Below are 23,033 nucleotides of genomic sequence, written 5' to 3'. Positions count from 1 at the left end.
GCTGTACAGAAGAAATTTGTTGGTTTTTAAAATCTATTTATATATATAGTGGCTAACATTTGCAAATCTCAAACTCCCAAATTTATTCCTTCCTAACCCCTTTCCAAACCTATGTTTAAAACTCTACAACTTCTCATGCAACATATAGTAAAAGTGCAAATTCTATAGCGGTCTATGGAACAATACAGGGTTTGATATCCCTGTTATCTTTCTGACCGCTCTTCCTACTGTTCAGTCCCTCACTCTCATTCCATTCCAGCCTCCTTGCTGTTCTTAGAAAACACCAAGCATATTCTTTATGCTTGGAACACTCTTTCCCCAGATATCCACATAGCTAACTCCCTCATCTCTTTCAGATCTTTGCTCAAATGTCACCTGCTCCATGAGAATTACCCTAATCACCCTATTTAAAATTGAAAAACCCCTTCAGGACTCCTGATCTCAACTATCCCACTATAAGACTTTTTACTTTTATAGCATTTATCACTTTTAACTATCTTTATCTTATGTCTTACATAGTATGCCCTTCCCCCATTATAACACAAATTCCATGAAAGGAGAGACTTTGCTTGCTTTTAAAATTCAGTGATGCTTTCCAAGTACATAACATAGAGCCTGGCACAGAGTAGGTGCTCAGTAAATTTCTGTTGAGTGAATGGCTTTGGTGGTGCTGTCTCTCTAACCCGAGCACTCTGGTCCTTGTTCTGTCTCTCTCTGGTGGTTGACTGCTCCCAGGGGATTAACGAGTTTCTGTGAATTCTACCAGAGGGGATTTTGTTGTGGTCATTTTTATTGAGGTGATACTCATATAACATAAAATTAACCATTCTAAAGTAAATAACTCAGTAGCATTGAGTACATTCCAAAATATGTTCATCACCCCAAAAGAAAAGCCCATATCCGCTAAGGAGGCATTTCCTACTCCCACCGCTCCTATCCCCGGGCAGCTACCAATCTGCATTCTTCGGGATACTTCATACACATGGGAGCATACAATACGTGAGTTTGTGTGTGGCTTCTCTCGCTTGGCGTAACGGTTTTAATACGTGCCATGCTGTAGCATGCAGCAGTACTTCGTTTGCCTTATGGCTGAATAATGTCTCATTCATGTATATGTCATAGTTTGTTTATCCATTTAGCCACTGATGACCATTTGGGCTGTTTTCACTTTTTTTGTGAATAGTGCTGCTATGACCATGTGTGTACATATATTTGCTTGACGACCTGTCTTCAATTTTCAGTATGTACCTAGGAGTAAAACTGCTGAGCCACAAGATCATTCTGTGCTTAATTTTTTGAGGAACCATCAAACTGCTTTCCACAATGGTTGAGTAATTTTTTTTTTCTAATTTAAGTATAGTCAGTTTACAATGTTGTGTCAATTTCTGGTGTACAGCATAGTTTTTCAGTCACACATATACATACATATACTCCTTTTCATATTACTTTTCATTATAAGTTACTATAAGGTATTGAATATAGTTCCCTGTCCTATACAGTAGAAACTTACTGTTTATCCATTTTATATACAGTAGTTAGTATCTGCAAATCCCAAACTCCTAATTTATCCCTCCCCACCCCGATTTCCCCCAGTAATCATAAGTTTGTTTTCTATGTCTGTGAGTCTGTTTCTGTTTTGTAAATAAGTTCATTTGTATCATTTTTTAGATTCCACATGTAAGTGATATCACATGATGTTTGCCTTTCTCTGTCTGACTTACTTCACTTAGGAGGACAATCTCCAGGTCCATCCATGCTGTTGCAAATGGCATTATTTTATTGAGTAATTTTGTATTGCCACCAGCAATGCACAAGGGTTCCAGTTTCTCCACATCCTGTTAACATATATTATTTTCCTTTTTTAAACATTGTTATTATATCATCCTAGTAGGTGTGAAGCAGTATTTCACTGTAGTAACTAATGATGTTGAGCATCTTTTCCCATGATTTGGCCATTTGTATTTCTCCTTTGGAGAAATATCCATTCAAGTCCTCTGCTCACTTTTTAATTGGATTTTTGATTTTTGTCTTTTTATTGTTGAGCTATAAAAATTCTTTATATATTCTGAATACGAGACCCTTATCAGAATATATTACTTGCAAATATTTTCTCTCATGCTGTAGCTGGGTTTTTTTACCTTCTTTATAATGTTTTCATGCATAAAAGTTTTCATTTTGATGAAGTCCAATTTATCTATTTTGTCATTGTTGCTCATACTTTGGGGCAGAAGGGAAGTTTTAAAGTCATTTTAGTAGGAAGAGCTTCTTCGTAATTGGAGTCCAAATTTTAATCGAATTCTAAATGTGAACAGCACCATGACACATCTTTGTAACTCCATCCAACAGCCACTAGACAGCAGCAAACTTGGACACCATCACTCATGACCACAGCACTGCTTCTCAGCTCCTGGTGTTTCTTTCCTTGAGGAACAAGCTTCCCTATCGTAAAGTTCCTGGGCTCTGTCCACCCCCGTGCTCACTCTTCCCTATTATCAGGAAGCAGATTTAGGAGTGATAAGCTGGCATAATTGTCACTGCTGCTCCCTGTTCCTCTTGACAGCTGGTCTGCCCCATGCAGAACACGTGTCCCGCTCTGCCATCTGCCACATGGTATAAAGGGCCCCCAACTGAGTGCGTACATTTGCTCAATTCTCAGATATAATCTTATATCTGTAATAAAGTTGATGTCTTTATTTTCACATGCCTTTCTCATTCATTCATTTATCCATTTATCCACTTAACAAATAATTATTGGATACTTATTATAAACCAGGTACAATCTAAAATGTTAAGGATATAGCCGTGAACAAAATATACCAAAAAAAAAACAAAAACCCTGTGTTCATGGATCTACAGTGCTAACATTAAGTTGGGAGAGATAAACAAGATAAATAAGTAAAATTATATTGGTCAAGAACTTAGGCAAAGCATACAGAGGTGCCATTTACTGGCGTGGTTATAGCTCAAGAAAGACCAATGTTGCAGAGTTTTCAGTCTCATGATTCAGAAAGCTTATTATCCTTCTCTCCTGTCTGCACCCTTGGTTGCAAGCAGTAGAAAGGAACTCTGGATCTCCTGTTTATATGTGCGATTAATAAAAATCATAGAGGGGTTCACAAAGTAGAAAAGTAGACTTGAAATGTAAACAGGAGCCAAGAGGGTTCTGGCAGTTGACAGCAGGGTGTGATCCCTGACCACCCATTTCTGAAGCCACAGTTAAAACCTCACAGTTCCTAGGCTCCTTCTCAAGAGCCAGGTTCCCAGGCAGGAGCATCCTAATGGTGGAGCTGAAACCATGTGCACACAGTCTGCCTGCCAGACACCGGGGGAGAGAGTAACTGGCCTTTTCAACTTCCACAGTGAAAGGAGTGGATCTGCTAACCCTGAGGCTCACCTAACGAGATCATTTAAAAATCAAAATCAAACAGGTTGAGTGCTGGGCTGCCTGGCTGGCCAAAAATACAAAACAAAAACACAACATGTAACTATTATGCTAACACCACGTCCTTTGATGCACCTTAAATCCTGTTAATCTTACTTTTCTGCTTCCCTTTTTATAAGGAATGCTTAGCCTAATTTTTTTTTTCTTTTAAGCTTATGTCTAGAAACTAAGTGGGGGGTGGAAGGGAACTCCATTTTAAAACTACAAATACTTCTGTCTCCTGACAGATGGAGAATCGAATTAACCTTTGAGGCAAACTGCTTCTTCATTTTCTAGGGGAAAAAAACACATCTTCATTCAGTGACACAGCATCCGTCCTGAGTACAGATGTTTCTGGTACAGCGACGTCTCTGAAGATACAGTTGGCTTGTTGAGATGAACATTCCTAGTTTTCTATAAGAATAGAAGCTGCCCTAAGTTTTTGTATCATTGCTTGTTTTTGTGGAGGGGTGCGTGTGTGCGCGCATGCTCCAGGTCAAGCACTTTCTCAGAGGAAATCTGGGAGCAAAGACTCTAAAAACTGAAGAAATAGATTTACTGTGAGAAGACAAGAAACCGTCAAGAAACTGGGTATACAAGGTATTGATCAAAAGGGAGTAACACAGAGTTTGGAAAATAGACTAATTTTGGACAATGTCTGGAGGTAACTGTCTTCTGGAGGCCCCGGACAAGACTGGAAGCGGGCAGGTTGGGAGTAGGCTCCCCTCAGGAGACAGAACGTCCCACCAGCACCAGTTCCATCCTCACTTCATTTTGCTGCAGCCACTTCCCCAGTTGCATGGACTCCGACATTCAAGAGCCCAACCCGACAGCTACCGCTGCTTCTGCTGTGTCCTGCGCCTCCCTCCTCACGTCACTGGCTCCGGGTAGCATCCCACGTGAGGGTTGCTGAGCGGTGTCCCTGGGTCATCTGCCTGTGCTCCGTCTGAGCAAGCCGGTGGTCAGCACTAGAGGGAGAAAGTCTTTGCCAACTTTTCCCTGTCCCAGGTGAGGGATTCCCAAACATGGGGAAGAGCTTGAATAGACAAAACAATGACCAATGGCCACTAAACGTTCTATGGTCGCTTTAAATCTCGTGTCATATTAGATAGAACACCATCAAATGTTAATTAGTCTTGCTCCCATCACCTTCATTTTCTACCTCGGAACCGTGAGATACAGCAGTGTTATTGCCTGATGAACAGAAATTTAAATTTTCTGGTATCAAAAATTCTTTTAAGTTCATTCATTCAATCCATGCAGTAAGTGCCTATGAAGTGCCAACTCTTAACTTGGAGTATTTAGTAATCATTTAGAGTTATGAGAGCTGGAGAGCAATGTAGCATGCCTTCATAAATATTTTATTAAACATTCTGAAATTTCTTAAATTTTAAAATTTTTTAGAGAAAAAGATCTTTATAATTCTATCTCCCTGATTTTTTCTGCATTTAGTTTCTTTTGTAAGCTTTTTCACATCTCTAACACTTTTTCACCTTAAATTCTTATGGAACTGTATTTGAAATGTCACAAATTTATAAATGAAGGCAGTAAAAACATAATAAACAATATTTGGTTTTTTGGTAAAGAGCTCTAGAGACACAGAAACATCTTTGAATCTCAAAACATATTTTCAAACATGATGTAATAAGCTCAAACTATGTGACAGAAAACACAGTCTGGTATTGAGATAGATTCATTGAGAAACAGTTAACAAAAAAAGAACATACTTTACCTTTCACACTTAAATGATTAACCTGCCTTAAACTAAATTTTGCTTATGGTGTGAAGTAAGATATATTTTCATTTCCTACTATATGAAAAATTGTACCCTCCCAAAAAAAAAGAAAGAAAAATTGTCCCAGAACCATTTGTTGAATCATACATCCCTTCCTCACTGATCTGTAAAGTGAATTTCATCATATGTCTAGCTGAAATGGAGACGTGGCTCTCTATTATAAACTACTGCATTGGTGGACTACCCTGCATTAGTGTCAGGATCTCCAAGCAGTAAACTGCTCCAGGGAAGTCTTATTCGGAGTAGGTAAGAAGGGCTCAGGAATTTGGTTCCTGTGGCATAGGCAGAAAATTATCTGAAAGGCATCTCCAGAGAATGCTATCAAATCTGAAAGTGGCCACATCTAGAACCAATTACAAATGACTCTCTGTGTGATGCTTCTTTCCTATTATCCCCAAACCTCCATTAAAAGGAGGTTCATCATCTTGTCTCAGAGAGTAATGGGATGAAACATTACAAGGAAGGACAGCTGTTGGGAGACACTGCTCCACCAGTATTTTCATGTTTCTGCACTCAGGACTTTCTGAGCAAAGAGCACAGACACCTATGTCAAAGGATAACTGAAGAGCAATCCTAAATAAAGATAGAGACATCTGGAGAGATAACAGAGATTTATCTCCCTGGAACCACTTGTTTACACTGCAGTGGTTAAGTCTTTTCCTTCCTCTCCCTAGAGAGGAGAGGATTTATTCACATTCCAAAATGACAACCACCCTTTCTCTCCCTCACACTCTTCTTCTCTTGCTCTCTCCCCCTCCCTCCTACCCTCTCTCTCTGCCTCCTTTTCTTTCTCTCCCACTTCCCTCGAAGTCATCCTCGAAGAGGGGAAGATGGGCAGGTGTGCCAGCAACTCTTACATAAATTACAAGTTTCATAATCTGGGGATGCCTCCCCTACAGTGCAAACCTACCCAGGCATGTGTGGGTACATACAGCATTCACCTTGCCACCCCGTGGAGAATCTGGGCTTGGAGAACTGATGCAAGCTGATCTTTGAGAAAGAGATCTCCTATTTATAGATATATAGATATAGATGATGTTAATATAAATATAGATGTAGATATGGTTATGCGTATAGAGATAGACATGTGGAGATAGAGATATAAAACTATGGCAGGTCAACTTGTTAGCCTGCAAGTATAGTAACACTGCAGACTTTTCCCAGCTTCAGACTTAACAGCAGCTACAATCCAAGTAAAACTTACTTGGAGATCACTGAAAGTGATCTTGAAAGGACTAAACAGTGGCTCACGGGCAGCACCAAAAATCTGGCAGTGGGTGCTGCTGGGTCTACAAGAAGAATCCAGGACAGATCTGTTCTCAAAGTTTGCAATAACCCTGTGGGTTGGTAATAGACTGAACTTCCTGTAATCAAGGAGGTTGGGAGATGAGGCTGGAGACATAGGCTGGCGTGTGACCAAAAATACCAATGTCACATTGAAGAATTTGGACTTCATTCTATAGGTAATAAATACTTTTAAGCAATGATCAGATTTGCAGTTTTTTCATTTTGGTTTTATTTTGAGATCATTCTGACAGCAATGCACCCAGCATAAATGATTAGAAGTGACTGACAGCACGGAGAGAAAAATAGAGAGACTGTTACACTAGTCTAGGGGACAGATGATGAAGTCTTCAAGAAAGGTCTGTAGATTTCAGTCCTGTCTCTCTTCAATGGATATTAAAATTAGAACTGACTCCTCTGGTGATTGAAAATGCATTTGTTCCTGACTCCAGAATTTGGATTATAACAAACATACTTCTCATGCTCATCCAAATTGAATATATAATCAGTTCTCCACTGCATATTCTCTTGCTAGGCTGCTTTTCACAACTAAAAATTCAGCAGATTCTTTAAGTCACATCTTTCCCTGAAAGAGTCTTCAGACTCTCTTCCTCTTATTCCATAGCCCTTACAAAAGAAAATATGGGACTACCAGAAATACCTACTTTCTTCCCACTTGCCTCTCCTCCCTTCTCTTTCTTCTTATCACCTGCCTCCAACTTTTCAATTTCTCCCTGTCATTCCATCCCTGGAGGCTCCCATCTTCATCTGACAGCTGACACTGACAAAGCCCCTAGCTAAGCCAAGCAAAGAAGACCTGGGACTTACGATCCCTCAACTCCCGTGTGTCTGCAGTCCCAGGCCCGGCTGCTGTTGACCTTGCAGTCTTTCTCCAGCAAGTTCTGTATATTCTGAGCCCACATCTTCAGTGGATCCTGACTCTTCGTCCTCCTGGTGCCCATTTGAGTCCCCATGGTTTCTACGTCTATTTGTGGACTCTCCTTCCTCTCCTCACTGCTGATGTCCATGTGTCTTTATTCCCAGAAGCACTCGACCCTTGGAGAGAAACTCAACTTACATTCATAATAACCCTGCTAAACAGGAACAAAAAAGATGTGATCTCCACTTTATAGGTGGAAAAACTCGGTCACAGAGACATTAAGTGACTTACGTCAGAGTCACACAGTTGGTGTCACTGCCAGGACACATAGCCTGACTGCCTTACTCATCACCCACCACTATTTCTAGGAGAACATCCTAACTGGTTAGAAACAGTATTCAAACTGAAGGCTTCCATTCATATGCAAGGACTTAAATGAAGCTTTCCATAATGCTCACAGAGAAAGGAAAAAGAAGGAAAAGCTTAGAATAGCTTATAATGCCATGACATCCTTATGTGATGTCAAGAAGTTGAAAGTCAGTCTGGTCTTTGGTCTGCTGTGTTTTCCATGGTTATTACCTTTCTTATGATTTACTTGGTGCCACTATCAAGGACCTGTTAGATACTGCTTCTCAGAGAAAGCTAGAGAAGTGCCCCTCCCAGAGTCTGTCTGCACAGACTGCCACAGGGAACAGTCCTTCAGCACCCATGAGCCACTCCCAGCAGTGGCCCACTACCTCCTGGGGAGCTTTGCAAAACTCTGTCATCCACAGAATCTATTCCCCATCAGCACAGCCTGGCTCAGTGAAGCCCTCCTCAGGACATTCTCTTTGTCTTTCCAAGCATCAGACTCTCTCTTGTCATTCTCCTCTCGGGGCAACTTCACTCCATCCTTTGTTGAGCCTGACTTCCCCAACAACGGCTACCTTCCTAAACCTGCAGGTGATACAAAAGGGAAGAAAGGGGGCCCTTGATCAATTATTCTCAAAACACACTGGGCATGAGAATCACTTGAAATGCCTTTTAATGTGTATGTCTTAGTAAGTTTTGAGTGGATGGATCCCAGAAATTTATAGGAAGAGCCCTGGATAAACTGCAAACAGGTGGTTCCAGGACCACACTTGGAAAAATACTGACGTAGGTTCTACAATACAAATGCTTGGCTGACCCTCAGGAGGGACAGGAATGGAAAAATGTCTCTCAGCATTTTACAATGACCCTATAATCAGCCTTCAGTCTGGAAAATAAGAGAGTTATTTCTTAAAACTGGATTTCTAGCCTTATACGTTTTACAACTTTTTTCTAAAATATTCTGGGTGTCAGGATGAGAATCTGCCCCTCTGAATTAATGATAGCTAATAGATCAAATCATTTAATGTGCAACAAGAAGAAAAAGCATTAATATATATATATATATTCGAGTACTTTACATGTATGTAAATTACACACACATATTTTCAGATTTTGGTATTGCAAGTATTTTCATTGCCAACCTATTCTGTAAATCTGTATGCTATATGAATATATCTGTTTATGCCTTGTAGACAACCACAAAGAAACTTAACTTGTCCCATAGAGAATTTTTTTCTTATTTTGTTTTTACCTCCCAGTATATAACCAGTCTTACAGTAATAACCATTTCTACCCAAGAAAGGGATCATGTTAAAAATACAAGGCATAGTAATGAAGCAACTTCCAAAGTGAATAGGTTTTTCTTTTTTCTCCCTCCCAATGAATAATCCAAGGCATCCATTAGCTGTTCCTAGGAAAAAATTACCTTTTTGAGATTTGGATGATTGAAAGCTAGAAACTGTGAAACAATAATGATTAAAATGTAAGCAGTAGCCTCTTGGGGGAAGGTGTACCCAATACTTCCATCGTTTCTTAAGACATAAGGCCTCATAGAGAGGTGCCTACGATTCTGGTTAGATAAGTTCTCTCTTTGAACACCTATCCAAAGAATTTTTGTGTTATTATGCCATTTACAGAAATGAGGAAAAATCATTGTGCATTAAGTATAAGATACAGTTGCATGTAAATTCACTTTCAGATTTTTTTTTTCCTTTGTGGCATATTACATTCTTATTATTTTCACTGGGTAAGAATTCAATGCATGCTTGCCTTGAGAACTATCACATTAAAGATGCCTTCCAAAACTGGGCAGGAGAGTACTTTGAGTTTTTAATTACAGTGAGGAAAAAATTTCCAGATGCCGAGAGGCAAAGAGTGGCCCAAGGTGTTTATTCCCTTTACTCCCTACCACGTGCAGTACAAGCAGGACCCAGATCATTAAAATCCACAGTGGTCCTGCTGTCTGTAGGGAGGGGGACTGCTGGATTGCTTCGACTATTTGAGCAGTCTTAGAATCCACAGCAGATGGTTCTCTGAATAGCAGGATCAGACAACAGAAAGACTGCTTCAAAAGCAACCAAGGCTTTGTACAGTAAGCCCAGGTGACCACTGCACAGGGCAGAGGTGTGCTGTGCTTTAAGGCTTCTACTTTAAGATTTTTACCAAGAAGATAAATTGAGAAATTGAATATAGCACTGAAGGTAGTCATTTCAATAAATCTTACAGAGCTATTTCAAGAATGTAAGAACTTCTAATAAATTTGATCCCCTGCCTTAGAATAATCATCAAAAACTGCAAAATCAGTTAACAGCAAACTCAAAAACAAACAAAAACAATTAAAATATTTTACACCAAAAAAAAGTGGGTATATAAATTCAGTGAAATATTACTCAACCATAAAAGGGGGAAATTCCACTAACTGAGGCAATGTAGATGGACCTTGAGGGTATTTTGCTAAGAGAAGTAAATCAGATAGTAAAAGATGAGTGCTATATAATATCAGATATATGTGGAATCTTAAAAAAAAAATTACAAAGCAAGCTCATAGACACAGAACAGATTGGTGGTTGCCAGAAGTGTGGTTTAGAGGGTAGGCAAAATGGGTGAAGGTGGTCAAAGAGTATAAACTCCCAGTTACAGAATAAATAAATCCTAATAATGTAATAATGTATAGCATGGTGGCTATAGCTAATAATACTATATTGTCCATTTGAAAGTTGCTGAGAACAGATTTTAAAAGTTCTCATCACAATAAAAAAAATTTTTAACCATAAATGGTGATGGATATTAACTAGATTTATGATAATTATTTCTCTCTCTGTCCATATATATGTATATATGTGTGTATGTATGTATATAAATAGAATCATTATGTTGTTGTGCACCTGAAGCTAATATAATGTTAAATGTAAATTGTATCTCAATAAAAAAGAAATTGTGTATTATATTCAGTCATTTTAATTAATTGTCTTCCCATTTCATTAATTTTTCTCCCAATCACTACTTTTTACATAGTAGTAAAGAGTCATATTTTGCTATTTGTATTTTAGTATTTTTCAGTTTTTCACTATATTTTTACCAATTAATCATTATCCAGCCTTTATCCCTCATAAGTACTTGTTTTTATAACAATATATGAAGATTCTAAAGTAAGATTTCTAAATCATACCAGTCTCTTTACTTCTTGACTTCTAGTCCACAGAGGGAAAAAAACAAAACAAAACACAGAACTGAGCTAAAAGGAAGAAATTACCAGCTTTATTTAAAACTCTCTGGTAATAGCTAGACTGGAGACCATAGTAAGACTGCCTCTTTCTGCTCAGGACCTGGAATTCAGTATCTAGACTATCCTAACTCGAACAGTAAGTCACAGGTGAGGAGACCACACCTGAATTAATAAAAATCTGGTTTGCTTATTTCATGGGACCAGAAATACAGAAGTTTTTGAGTGCAGGTAGTTCCAAGAAATTGGCAGAGAAATAAGAAAGAACTGGCAAAAAGTCATCTTGCTTTGGCCACCCCCTCTAATTAATTCATCTAATATGGAAGTAAATGTTCCCCTCTCCCATACAGATAAGTCACTTCTCTTATACAGAGGAACTTTGAAGAGGTACAGAGAGAAATCTTAATTGTTCCCTCCTGTCCTGCCTTTTTCCTCCACTTCCTTAGCTACATGATGGAGTGGATTTTCTCTAATGAAAAAAACTGGACGGGCAAATAATTCACACATACAAACACACACACATTATTATCCTTAGTTTCAAAAAGCAGTACTATGTCAGTATGTGAAGGCTTGATTTGAAAGATTAACAAGTGAGTATCCATTTTATCAATTTACCCAACATACAGTGAGTCCCAAAGACACAGTTTTCCGAACAGAGCAGAGATGAACAGAAAGGGAAAGAGTAATCAAAAACAAACGATTATACAAATGACTTTGGAGATTACGGTGAATGTTTCAAGTAGAGGAACACTAAGGAACTAGTCTTTGATATGATTTATACTGCCAAGAATACGCTGAGATAAAGGCTTAAATTATGAATGACACTCTAAGTGTGAGCAAGTCAAAAATGTATCTAATTAAAATTTTACAAAGAAAGAAGAGAAATGATAGGACACAGGAAATACTTGGGGAAAAAATCATTGCTAAAAAGTGGTGAAAGCCACCAGTCCACAGATTCAGCAATCCATTGCATCCTATACAGGCAAAACAGAAAGAAAGCCATACCTATTTTTATTTTGTTGAAATTACACAACACCAAAAACAAGTAAGGAAAAGTAAAAAGCAGTCAGGGAGAAAAGACCTTCAAGAGAGTGCAAATTGGACTGCCAGCTAAGTCTCAACAACAACAAAAACCCCCAGAAGTTCTAAGACAGTGCAATGGCATGTTCGGTGTTGAGTAAAAAGTAATCATCAGTGGGGAGGTATAGCTCAAGCGGTAGACACATGCTTCGCATGCCTGAGGTCCTAATTTCAATCCCCAGTACCTCCTCTAAAAATAATCAATCAATAAATCAAACAAACCTGCTTACCTCCCCTTGTCAAAAAAAGGAGAATAAAATAATAATTATCTATCTACTATACCCAGCAAAAAAAAAAACCTTTAAATAACAAGGATGAAGTTAAAGTATTTCCTGACTAATAAACTGATAAATTCACCTTCCATAAACCTTCACTAAGAAAATTTTATAAGGAGTTCTTCAGGCAGGTAGGCATTCATATGAAAAGGAAGGTCAGAGAAGCAAAAGGAATAAAGAGAAGGGGAGGGGTAACACTACTAATTCATAATAATAAAGATTTAATTATCCAGGGAAATATTCAAACTCTAAACTCATATGCATAAAATAATGTATCTTCAAAATACAGAAAGCAAAATTTAACAGAATTACAAAGAGAAACAGAAAATTCTACAGTCATGGGGGAGAGTTTAACACACTTCTCTCTGTAACTGGTAGATCAAACGATGGTAGATTTCAAAAAATGAACACAAATTTCTCTAACCACAGTATACATGGCCTTCTGCACTATAATTTTGTCGCTTTTCCCATGAAAATGTGGAATTTATTCTTCCACCATTTGAATGAGAGTTTGGACATGTAGTTTGCTTTGGCCAAGGAAACATTAGCAAACATGACACAAATGCTTTCACACTAGGGCTTGCTCTCTTGCTGGTTTTCAGAACCCTACAACCACCATTAAATGAGTTAGCCTGAACTTGTTTGCTGCATGAAGAATGCCTTTGGGCTCGGTCATCTCCATCACCCCTACTGACAGCCCACCAGTGCAATGACCAGATAGATGGCCATGGCTGATCCCCTGTGAAACAGCTGATCACTAATGTATGAATAAGCCCAGCTGACACTTCTTGGAGCAGAGATGAGCCGTGCTAGCTGAACTCAGCCCAAATTACTGACTTAAAACCTTATGAGCAAATAACTATTATTTTAAACCAGTAAGTTTTAGACTAGTTTGTTTTGCAATGAAAGCTAACTGATAGTTCTCATTTATTTATAGGAAGTTTAAACAAAGGTAAAATTAAATAATATATTGCTTACAGAGACATAATACAAAGTTGATTTTTAAAAATTGTTTTAAAAAGCAAGACAACGATTAACACAAAAGGCACAATTTTGCCCAGGACAGGGACAGACTTGGGAAAGGGCAGACAGAGAATTTCTAAAGTATCTGTGATAGACTATTTTGGACTTGGGTAGTGGGTAAACATTATCTGGATTTTTATTATCATTCTTTACATATAGGTTCATATATGTTTACACATCCTTATAGCAATATATTTCACATTTTTAAAAGGAAAAATAAAAATAAAGTAAAAAAGAACAGACAGCAAAATCAATGCCACGTACTGGGGAGAGGCAGGAGGGAACAGACCTTTTGGAGAGAAAAGTCCTCCCCAAAGGCTAGAAATGTTGTTCAATCTACTAGCAAAGAAACAGAGCCAAAGATAACTGACTGAACAAAAAAAAAAAGTTGATGTCTGAAAGTAAGTAAAATGAGTTACCTTTGTCTCTGAAATATTTGTGAATAGTCGCCATTTGGAGAATTACAGGCTTGAGAAAGTGATACAGACCAGTTAAACAACTCCAAAAACTTCTGGTATTGCCTACATATTCTAGGCAGGTAAAAGGCAGAATATTCCAGAAGATCAAACTATGAGCACCAGGAAGGCAAAAATGGAAGGACTCCCCTTATATTTATCTATTGTATTACAAGCTGGGAAAAGGAGTAGCTGATTACCAGTTGGAACTTTGAGCTCAAATCTCAGTGCAGGACCCTGCTAAACTAGACTGGTCCATTTGGAGAATTATTTTTGCTGAGGCTTGCATGAGCCCAGGGACCCAAGACAATGGCAGAAAGAACAGGGGTTTTTGCCTTATGCCCCTGAACTCACTCATGCCTCGTGGACTTTTGGTCAGGAAAGCCCAGTCCAGAGCACCCATACTAGCAAGAAGACTTCTCAGCCCAAAGCTGGGAAAGCTACTCCCCTGACTGGCTTACCACACTAACGCGGAGCACTGAAAGAGTCATAGGATGCAAAGAAGAATCCAATGTAAAAGGAGACTGATGGGGTTTCTCTGGCATCCCTGGCCCGTTCCTGGCTCTTACGGCCTGTGTGGTTGGGAATACTGATCAAACCCCAGTTACACCTACAAGACAGAATAAAGATGTTAATCTTGGGAGGTGGATTTCATGCCGCAGGGAATCTAGTGGGGAGAGGGGTCATTCATTCCTGTTTGCCCAGGAAAGTTAGATTTACACCACTGTCCGGGCATAATAATTAACAGCATTTCATCTTGCTCAGAAAAATGTCTCTGTTCTGACAATAAATTATATAGTCTATCTTATATATAAGGAAAGTCTTTTCAGGAGAGTTCAGAGCATTGAAGCTGAAAACAAGCCCCTGTGTGTTTTCAGTTTCTTATCTTCACCTATTTTTGTTAAGCACCTCTCCTAGGACAGGACACCCTATCCTGGGCTCCTCCACAGGCGCTCTCATCTCTCTCCTTTCTCCCTCCTTCTCCAAAAGAAATTACATCATCACTACCAGATGAATGGAAATCTCTAAATAACTCTGGTAGAGTCATTCATTGGATCATAAGAATTACAGGACCCCCTCCAAGTTATAGATTCAAATTGGGGGACCAAGAGGGGAGAAAGATGAGACTGTGGGGTGAAATAAAATTGAAAATTCCTTTCTGGATATGCCTTGGTTTTCATCGTAGTCTCTTTGTTACAAAATACCTGCTCCAGTACCAATACACGCTATTTTCAGCAGTGTTAGACATTCACACTTCTCTTCAGGGGGGTGTGTCAAACCACATCTTCCATCCAGTGACTTGCATTTCATTTGCTCATGTTTATTTTCATTTCTCCATGTGTGCTGGGTGTTTCCAGCAGCTAGATGTTTTGTCTTTCCTTTCCGAGAGAGGATCAGATTCTTCATTTATAAAATGTATATACCTAATACTGAAGATGATTAACAAGTTCAGTTATCATTGTATAGAATTAGAAATATCTGAAATGCTTTAAAATAATCTCCCAGATCCCAGCTTTCCTTCCTTAATTTCCATTCTTATGTGATTTTAGCACTAGGCTTCTAAAGGCTCCTGTTTGTGTTTTTTTTTAAAAAAAGGTGAGAACTCCACCATCTGTCTCCACAATGATCAAATTTTTTTCTACAATATAGTACAGAACTCTCATTTTCTAATTCAAAAATTTAGTCTTATGAAGGTAGTTGACATTTTATAATTCAATCACAGGCCAATTTATTTGAAAGATGTTCTAGAAGGGAGGTGAACATCAGGTTATGGGCTGAGCATGAGCCACTGATTCACTCAAAAACATTTATGGAGTGAATACAATGAGCCACAATAGATTATGAGCCTAGTTTTATCACTGTCGAAAAGAAGCAAAGCCGAAGACACTGTAATGCCCCCATCATTCCCTGCTACTCATGTCTCCTCCCTGAAGGATTTCAGATCAACAACCCTATACCTAAGAAGCAGTAGCAGAACGGAAGTCAAAACATCAATTTCTTGATTAGATGTATAGACTTGGCTACGTAGACTTCCCACTACTACAGCCCCACCCTCCAGTCCCAGCCACCATTATCTCTTACTTGAATTATTTCCACAGCATCCTGCTTGTCACCCTGTTTCCACTCTGGCCCTCCTCCACCCTAGTCTACACATCATCTAGATCTCCTCCCACACAACATCCAGGACTATCCTTCCAAAATGTGTATCTTATTCCTTCCTGCCCCACTCAAAATTATCCAAAGGCTGCTCACCACACAAAGTAAAATTTAAAGTCCATACTATGGACAATAAGGCCTGACATAATTTGGCTCCTAGGAAACTCTACAAAAGCATGACCTTCCACTCTTCCCCTCACTTACCCAGCTCCAGCCACTCTGATCCTCTCACTATTCTTCCAACATACCAGGTATACTCCCACCTGAGGGCCTTTGCACTTGCTCTTCCTCCTGCCTGCATAACTGTATGGCTCGTTCTTTCACTTCCTTCAGGTCTCAGCTCAAATATCTCCTCATCAAAGAAGTATTCTCAGAAAACCTACCTACAATAACATCTTCCCCCACCACCCATTATTCTCTACCCATGAACATAATGTAGTTTTCTGCAAAGAACGTTTTACTGCATGATGTGTTACAGTATGTTAGTCTGAGTGTTGTTTACTGTCTGTTTCAAGCCATTTCCCACCTAACATGAGCTCTATGCCTGTATATGTTTTGGTCATTACTATACCATCAGGGACTAGAACAATGCCTGGCACACACTGGCATTCACAAAATGTTTTTTGAATGAAAAAAATGGTAATACAGTGCTTCTGGCATCCATTCAGTTCCACACTTCTGTGAAATTTTTCCTACAACCTTTTGCAGAAAGGCTTCCATTTATAAAGAATTTAAGTTTTTCTTGAATAAACATGACAGTATTAGGAATGTAAAACACAAGGTAATGTTGTCATGATGTCCAAACTAACATTTTCTCTTTAATCAAGTAGTTGAGCTATGCTCTGTATCTTGTGCGCGCGCACACACACACACACACACACACAGTGTACTGTGCTTCAAAAAAAACTCCACATAGGCAAATTATATATAAATCAAAATATATTACCTTAAAAATTCTATTTTATTTGTATATAGTATTCCATGGAATATTCAGATTTATAAATATGCCTACAATGTAGTATAATTTTCCATTAGCTCTGAAGCAGTTTTGTAGATCAGTAATTGATCAGAAAGTAAAATATTACTGATTTTTTAAAGCAATTTTTACATTTTCATGTTCTTTTAAAAATGGCAGATGTCTGCATATACTAATAAAACACAGTTCTGTGTGTATTTTAATATTTACATGCTTATGAAATATATGCATTGCACTACAATCCAGGGGAGCTGGATCTGACAAGAGCATAAGTCACATCTTTCCCCAGGGTGTGCTGGCAGTTATCATCTTAGTAGGAGGTGGAGCTGGAGGTGAATGGGCTAGAGTCAGAGCCAGGTGTGAACTGGGGATTCTCCTCTGCTCAGTGGGCAACACCCTCTTTTGGGGGGAGGGGCAGGTCTCTAGTTGCTGGAGCAGAAGCTCTGATGTCACGTCCAAGCTGGTTCCATGCCCTCCAAGTGTGCACTGTCCCCACTGCCAGCACTGACACCCTCACCCCAGAGGAGAGCAGTGCTAGAGCGAGTGAAGCTAGAGAGGCCACTGAGCACGGCTCTGGGTACAGGCTTTGGCGGCCAAGGCCCCAGTCAGAGTTCCAGACCACCTCTGATGTGCTGCCTCTGCAAATGCCAATAATGGCAACCCCTGCCCTACCTATTCTGGGTCCAAGCCAGCTTCGTCCATCACAACTGGCCACTCCCTTCAGCTGCTGCAACCCCCGCCCCAATATGGAACTGCACCATGGAGCAAGCAGGGCTGCAGAGGGCACTTGCCTCAGGCTGCAGCGCATGCCAGGGTGGTTGCAGGAAATTGGCCAGAATTCAGTGTAGTTTCAATCTGCTTTCTCCACCTTGTTTCAGAAGTAAGCAAGTGTGTGTGCTTTTTACCAGAGGAATCTAAGTTTCTGACAACCCTCTTGTTAGTACCACTGGTTTCCTAACCAGCTAAGGGGACTAGTCTTACTTGCCTTCCCAGTGTCAGACCCCAGGGCTGGAGTGCCAAATCTGTGGCTTGAACCACTCATTCCCCAGCACAGGTCTCCACCCATGTAACTGCCTTCCTCTTCAACTTCAAAGTCCCCTCCCGGGGGCACAGGTTTCAACCTGCTCACTTCTCATCCCTTCCTACCAAATTCCGTGTGGATCTTTCTTACAGCCTTGGTTGTACAAGAATGTTTCTGCTGCCTCCAGCTATCTTTCAGTGAGAATTGTTCCACATGAAGATTTTTTTTTGATGCCATTTGTGGGGGCAGGGGAGTTCCATGTCCTCCTACTCTGCCATCTTGATCTAAATCCTTTTCATTGCTCATTTAAATCATCATTATAGGGTGAACAATAAAAAAAAGAAAAGTACGTGAAGTCAAAGGCAAATTTTATTTTAATTTACCAACTCTAGGAGATAACACTCACTAAGCTTAATTATTTTACATTAAACCATCTCTTTTGGGTTCAATATAAAACATTGACAGATTCATCTAAACCATGCTTAAAATTTAGACTTATCCTAGGAGCATCAGTGTGTCATTTAAGGATTTTAACCAAATAATTGGAAACGGACTTGACTGACCTGTGACAACAGTTCACAAAGTCAGCAAACTTCTTCTGCAAAGGGCCAGATGTGAAAATATTTTAGGCTTTGTGGATCATAAGTTCTCTGCCATCATGGAATGAAAGCAGCCGTGAACAATACGTAAGTGATTGAGCATGGATATGTTCCAGAAAAACTATTTATAAAAACAGTCAGCGGGCCAGATTTGATCCTTAGGCCATAGTTTGCTAACCCCTGATATAGAAGTAATAAAACTAGAAAGTAAAGAAAAAAAAAGATAACCTTCTTAACTCAGTTGCTTAAACTTAGTTAACTGATGAGACAGAAGGCTTTTTATTATCATTATTATTTTAACTGATATGCAAAGACTAGCATCAAAAAGGTTGGGGCTGTGTTTGTAATTTTCTCTTTTCCCTATGCTGACAGATTTAAAACTGGGGAAATCTTGCATTCTGTATCTTAGCCTCATTGTCTGCTATCACCTGAGTAACACCTCTTTCCCTGCTGCCAAAATGGCTACTTCTGCTACTGGATCAGACCAATTATTTCCTAAATGGTTTGTATTCACTTATACTTCAAATGCACAGCTTTGAGGCAGCAGGGGACGGCAGTGCCTGGCACTCATTGTGCTCCACATATCCGTTATGGGAGCAGCACATCCATCTGCTCAGTCAAAGAGCCCATGGCTACAAAGCAACTGTGTATCATGTGTATCTCCATTCTGCCGCAGACACTCTTCACATATCTGACTTTGAGAGTTCTTTTCTGCTTAGCTAGGTACTTTTTCCTATTTTTAAAATAAATTACAAAAAGCATCACCAATATTCTTAAAGTAAATCTTCCCATGCCCAATCATATTACTATTTTATAGAAAATGTTTTGAAATAACTTCTCTCTCTCAAGTTTCATTTTTAAATTACCATGGAGACCTTTGCGTGTTAGGATGACAGATCCAGGGAACACTGGCACAGCTAGTTTTAGAGACTGCCCCTTTAAGCTCTCCTGCTCTCTCTCAATTCTTTCAGAAAGTATCAAAATATTAAAATGCTAATCATAATCATAATCATAATTAAAATTTATTGAATGCTTACTCAGAACTTTTCTTGAAATATTGTATTTAATTCTCGCAACAAACCTATCAGGGAGTTACTATTAAAATCCTTGTTTTATACCTAAGGAAAGTGAGGAACTGGCAGAGCCAGGCTTTGGTCCTTGGGTCTCCAACTCTAAAACTTGTGCCGTGCGCTGTTGATGGGGTCACCCCACACCCCAGCACCTCATGCTCTCTAACCTGTCTTGCCTCACCCACCAGGTAATCTATATTGTTGATGGAGTAATTAGAAAATGACTATAAAAGTGATACTTTGTTTCTATATCAGAATTTTCAGGATCACTCACATTGTCACATTCAACTGGATGAGGCAGGTTAAAATAGACGTAAAAAGATACTAAAAAAAACCCCGTAATTTTTAAAGATGAGAAAAAACAAGTGTTCATGGTCTCAAAGATTGAAACCAACAGAGCTGGGGCTGGAATCCAGGCTTTTTAAGGCCTGCTCTTCTCAGGGACCTCTGCTCCTAACACGGCCTTTTTTAGGAGTTCTCTCTCTCCAGGTCATTTGATGCCTTCCCGTGATAAGCACATAATGATTTCATATTAAGTGAAGTAAGTCAGACAGAGAAAGACAAATATCATATGATGTCACTTATATGTAGAATCTAAAAAAAAAAATACAAATTTTATTTACAAATCAGAAATAAACTCACGGACACAGAAAACAAACTGGTTACAAGGAGAAAAGGGGCATCTGGAGGAAGATTAGGAAATTGGGATTAATAGATATACATTACTATATATAAAATAGGTAAACAATAAGGGCCTACTGTATAGTGTAGGGAACTATATTCAATTTCTCGTAATGAGCTATAATGGGAAAGAATCTGAAAAAATATATGTGTATGTATACATATAACTAAATTCCTTTACTGTACACATGCAACTAACATTGTAAATCAACTACACTTCAATTTTTAAAAAAATAATTTAAAAAATAATAAATGATTTTGAAAACTCCTTGGGAGCAAGTCTAAAGGTGAGCCTAGAGACACATCCCTGGAGTCGGAATTTTGGGCTGCAGGAACTTTCTGTACTCCAGGCCACAGGGTCTACTTACGTAAAGAGCTGATCTTATTTGGGGACTAGACTTAATACACTGCCTGAATATTCTAAAAGAAATATCTGGAAGTATTTTTATATACTGATTTTATATATTAAATATATATTATTCTGTATGTCAAATCTGCCTAATATCTTTTCCTGGAGCCCTTAGAAAATTATGCTATAAAACTAAGAGAAATAGATCAAAACCATCTAAATTAGGAATATATTTATTATTATATTATATTAGTTAGAACTATGTTATCTCTGCAGCAGTCCTACTGTGGTTCCCATATGAGGGATGGGCCTGCCACCCAAAATTTGATTTGTATGTTGAAATGTATTTGCATTTGTATGTTGATCACACCACACACGTGCCACACATGAGAGGGTACAGGAAGGTTTATCACTTACATAACGAGGCTCTCTGAGAGAGCAGTGCGGTCCCCTGAGCAAGTCCTAAATGGCTTAAGAGAGCAGAGACAGGTAACCAGCCTAGGATTTCATGGTGGTTAGGAAGAATGGGATTGGGTGAGGGCTCCCTCCCACAAACTGGCCTTGTATGGTCTGAACTTCCTGCCAGCACTAAACGAGGGAACCCCCAAACTTTCTTATTAGATAGTTGATTGCTTAGAGGTAAGACAAGGGAGGAAGGAAGAACTGGGGGGTTTGAATGCTGTCCATAGTCAAACATCAAAAGTGAAGTCAGACTCTTTAATATAAACCCCCTTCTGCACCCTGTTTGTTTCCTTCATATGGTCGTCAGGATTTGTCATTATACGTGGTTTCATTGCTTGTTGTCTGTCTCCTCCACTCAGTAGTGAACTCCATAGGACCATTACTTTATCAGTTTTCTTCCTTAGCGAATACCCAGAGCTGATCATAACACCTGGCACAAAACAGATGCTCACACATAATCACCAGAAGCCAACAAGTACATGAAAAGGTGCTCAACATCACTAATCACCAGGGAAATGCAAATCAAAACCACAATGAGACAGCACCTCACACCTGTTAGGATCGCTGTTGTCAAGAAGACAAGAGATACATGTCGGCAAGGATGCGGAGAAAATGGAGCCCTCATACACTGTTGGTGGGAATGTAAATTGGTGCAGTCACTATGGACAACAATATGGAGGCTCCTTAAGAAATTAAAAATAGAACTACCACATGATCCAACAAACCCACTTCTATGAACTAGGGAGAGTTTTCTGTTGTTTAAATTAGTAAAACATTCTTTTCAGTATGAATTTGATGGAAATATACAAAATGGTTTCAATTATAATCCCATGTTCACATGTTCATAACTTGATGAAAAAAATGTCTTTGGGGCTGAAACTTTCCATTTCACTGTACTAGCCCCACCCAAATATAGTTATTTTTTCTCCTCTGGAAAATTTGAGGAAATCTGTATGATCACTTACTGAATGTGGAAAAAATGTATTCTTTCAATGTTTAATTAAATAAAAGGAGCAACAATTGCAAAATCTTTAATATAAACCTACCATGCATATTCATAAAAACCAAAATATAAATATAGCAGCCCTCAGAAAAGAGATCATGTTTTTACCCACTTAGAGAAAATCCTAATTTTGAATGCTTTCTAATTTGAAGCTTAGAAAAACCTATATTATGCACAAAAGAAATTTCCACATTAAGTGTGAAACATTCAGTATGCCTTTATGATATGCTTACTTTATTAATTTTTGCTAAATGCTACACCATGGGCCAAGGAATAGAACTGAGGCTAGAGACTGTTTTCTGCATTTTGAATGCTCTGTACATAGTATATACTCAAAAATACTTACCCAATTAAATGTGTGAAACACAGCAAATAATTTTTTGTGCTTAACGTTAATTTAACTTTCAGAAGTGACTTTTTACTATATCTTCCCAACAAATTACTCTGAAAATTTTTGAAAAATCCCTGGGCATTAAGGTGCCTATAACATTTTCCCTGTAGGCAAAGCAATTTTTCAAGAGTATTACAACAGTCAAACTTTTAAGCATTTCTTCTACCAACTCTTTCTGGATTTCCTTTTTGCTACAAATTATCAAGTGACCAGAAGTAATATTAACATGGGTAGCAATTCTTACCCAAGAAGCTCTGTTGGGAATGCAAAATGGTACAACCACTTTGGAAGACACTTTGGTGGTTTCTTACAAAACTAAACATACTTTTACTATACAATCCAGCAATCATGTTCTTTGGTCTTTACCCAAAGGAGTTAAAAACATGTCCACACAAAATCCTATACACAGATGTTTATAGCAGCTTTGTTCATAATTGCCAAAACTTGGAAGCAATCAAGACGTCTTTCAGTAGGTAAATGGATAAACAAACAGGGATACATCCGGACAATGGAATATTACACAGCATTAAAAAGAAA

The 23,033-nt window shown here is 38.8% G+C and overlaps 1 long non-coding RNA gene across 1 annotated transcript; it reads right to left on the bottom strand.

The window, feature by feature from the left end:
• Window positions 1-5,135: 5,135 nt before the first annotated feature.
• LOC106729728 lies at window positions 5,136-21,874 on the bottom strand. Its single transcript, XR_001366140.2, has 3 exons — window positions 21,692-21,874; window positions 16,332-16,339; window positions 5,136-5,147 (listed from the first exon to the last, which is right to left on the bottom strand). It is a non-coding gene; the product is annotated as an uncharacterized LOC106729728 (long non-coding RNA).
• Window positions 21,875-23,033: the final 1,159 nt, after the last annotated feature.

The sequence above is a fragment of the Camelus ferus genome, chromosome 23, assembly GCF_009834535.1.
Source record: "Camelus ferus isolate YT-003-E chromosome 23, BCGSAC_Cfer_1.0, whole genome shotgun sequence".
In the NCBI taxonomy this organism is placed as follows: Eukaryota; Metazoa; Chordata; class Mammalia; order Artiodactyla; family Camelidae; genus Camelus; species Camelus ferus.
Note: the sequence above shows the minus strand (reverse complement) of the source record. Positions and strands in the feature narration are given on the sequence as shown.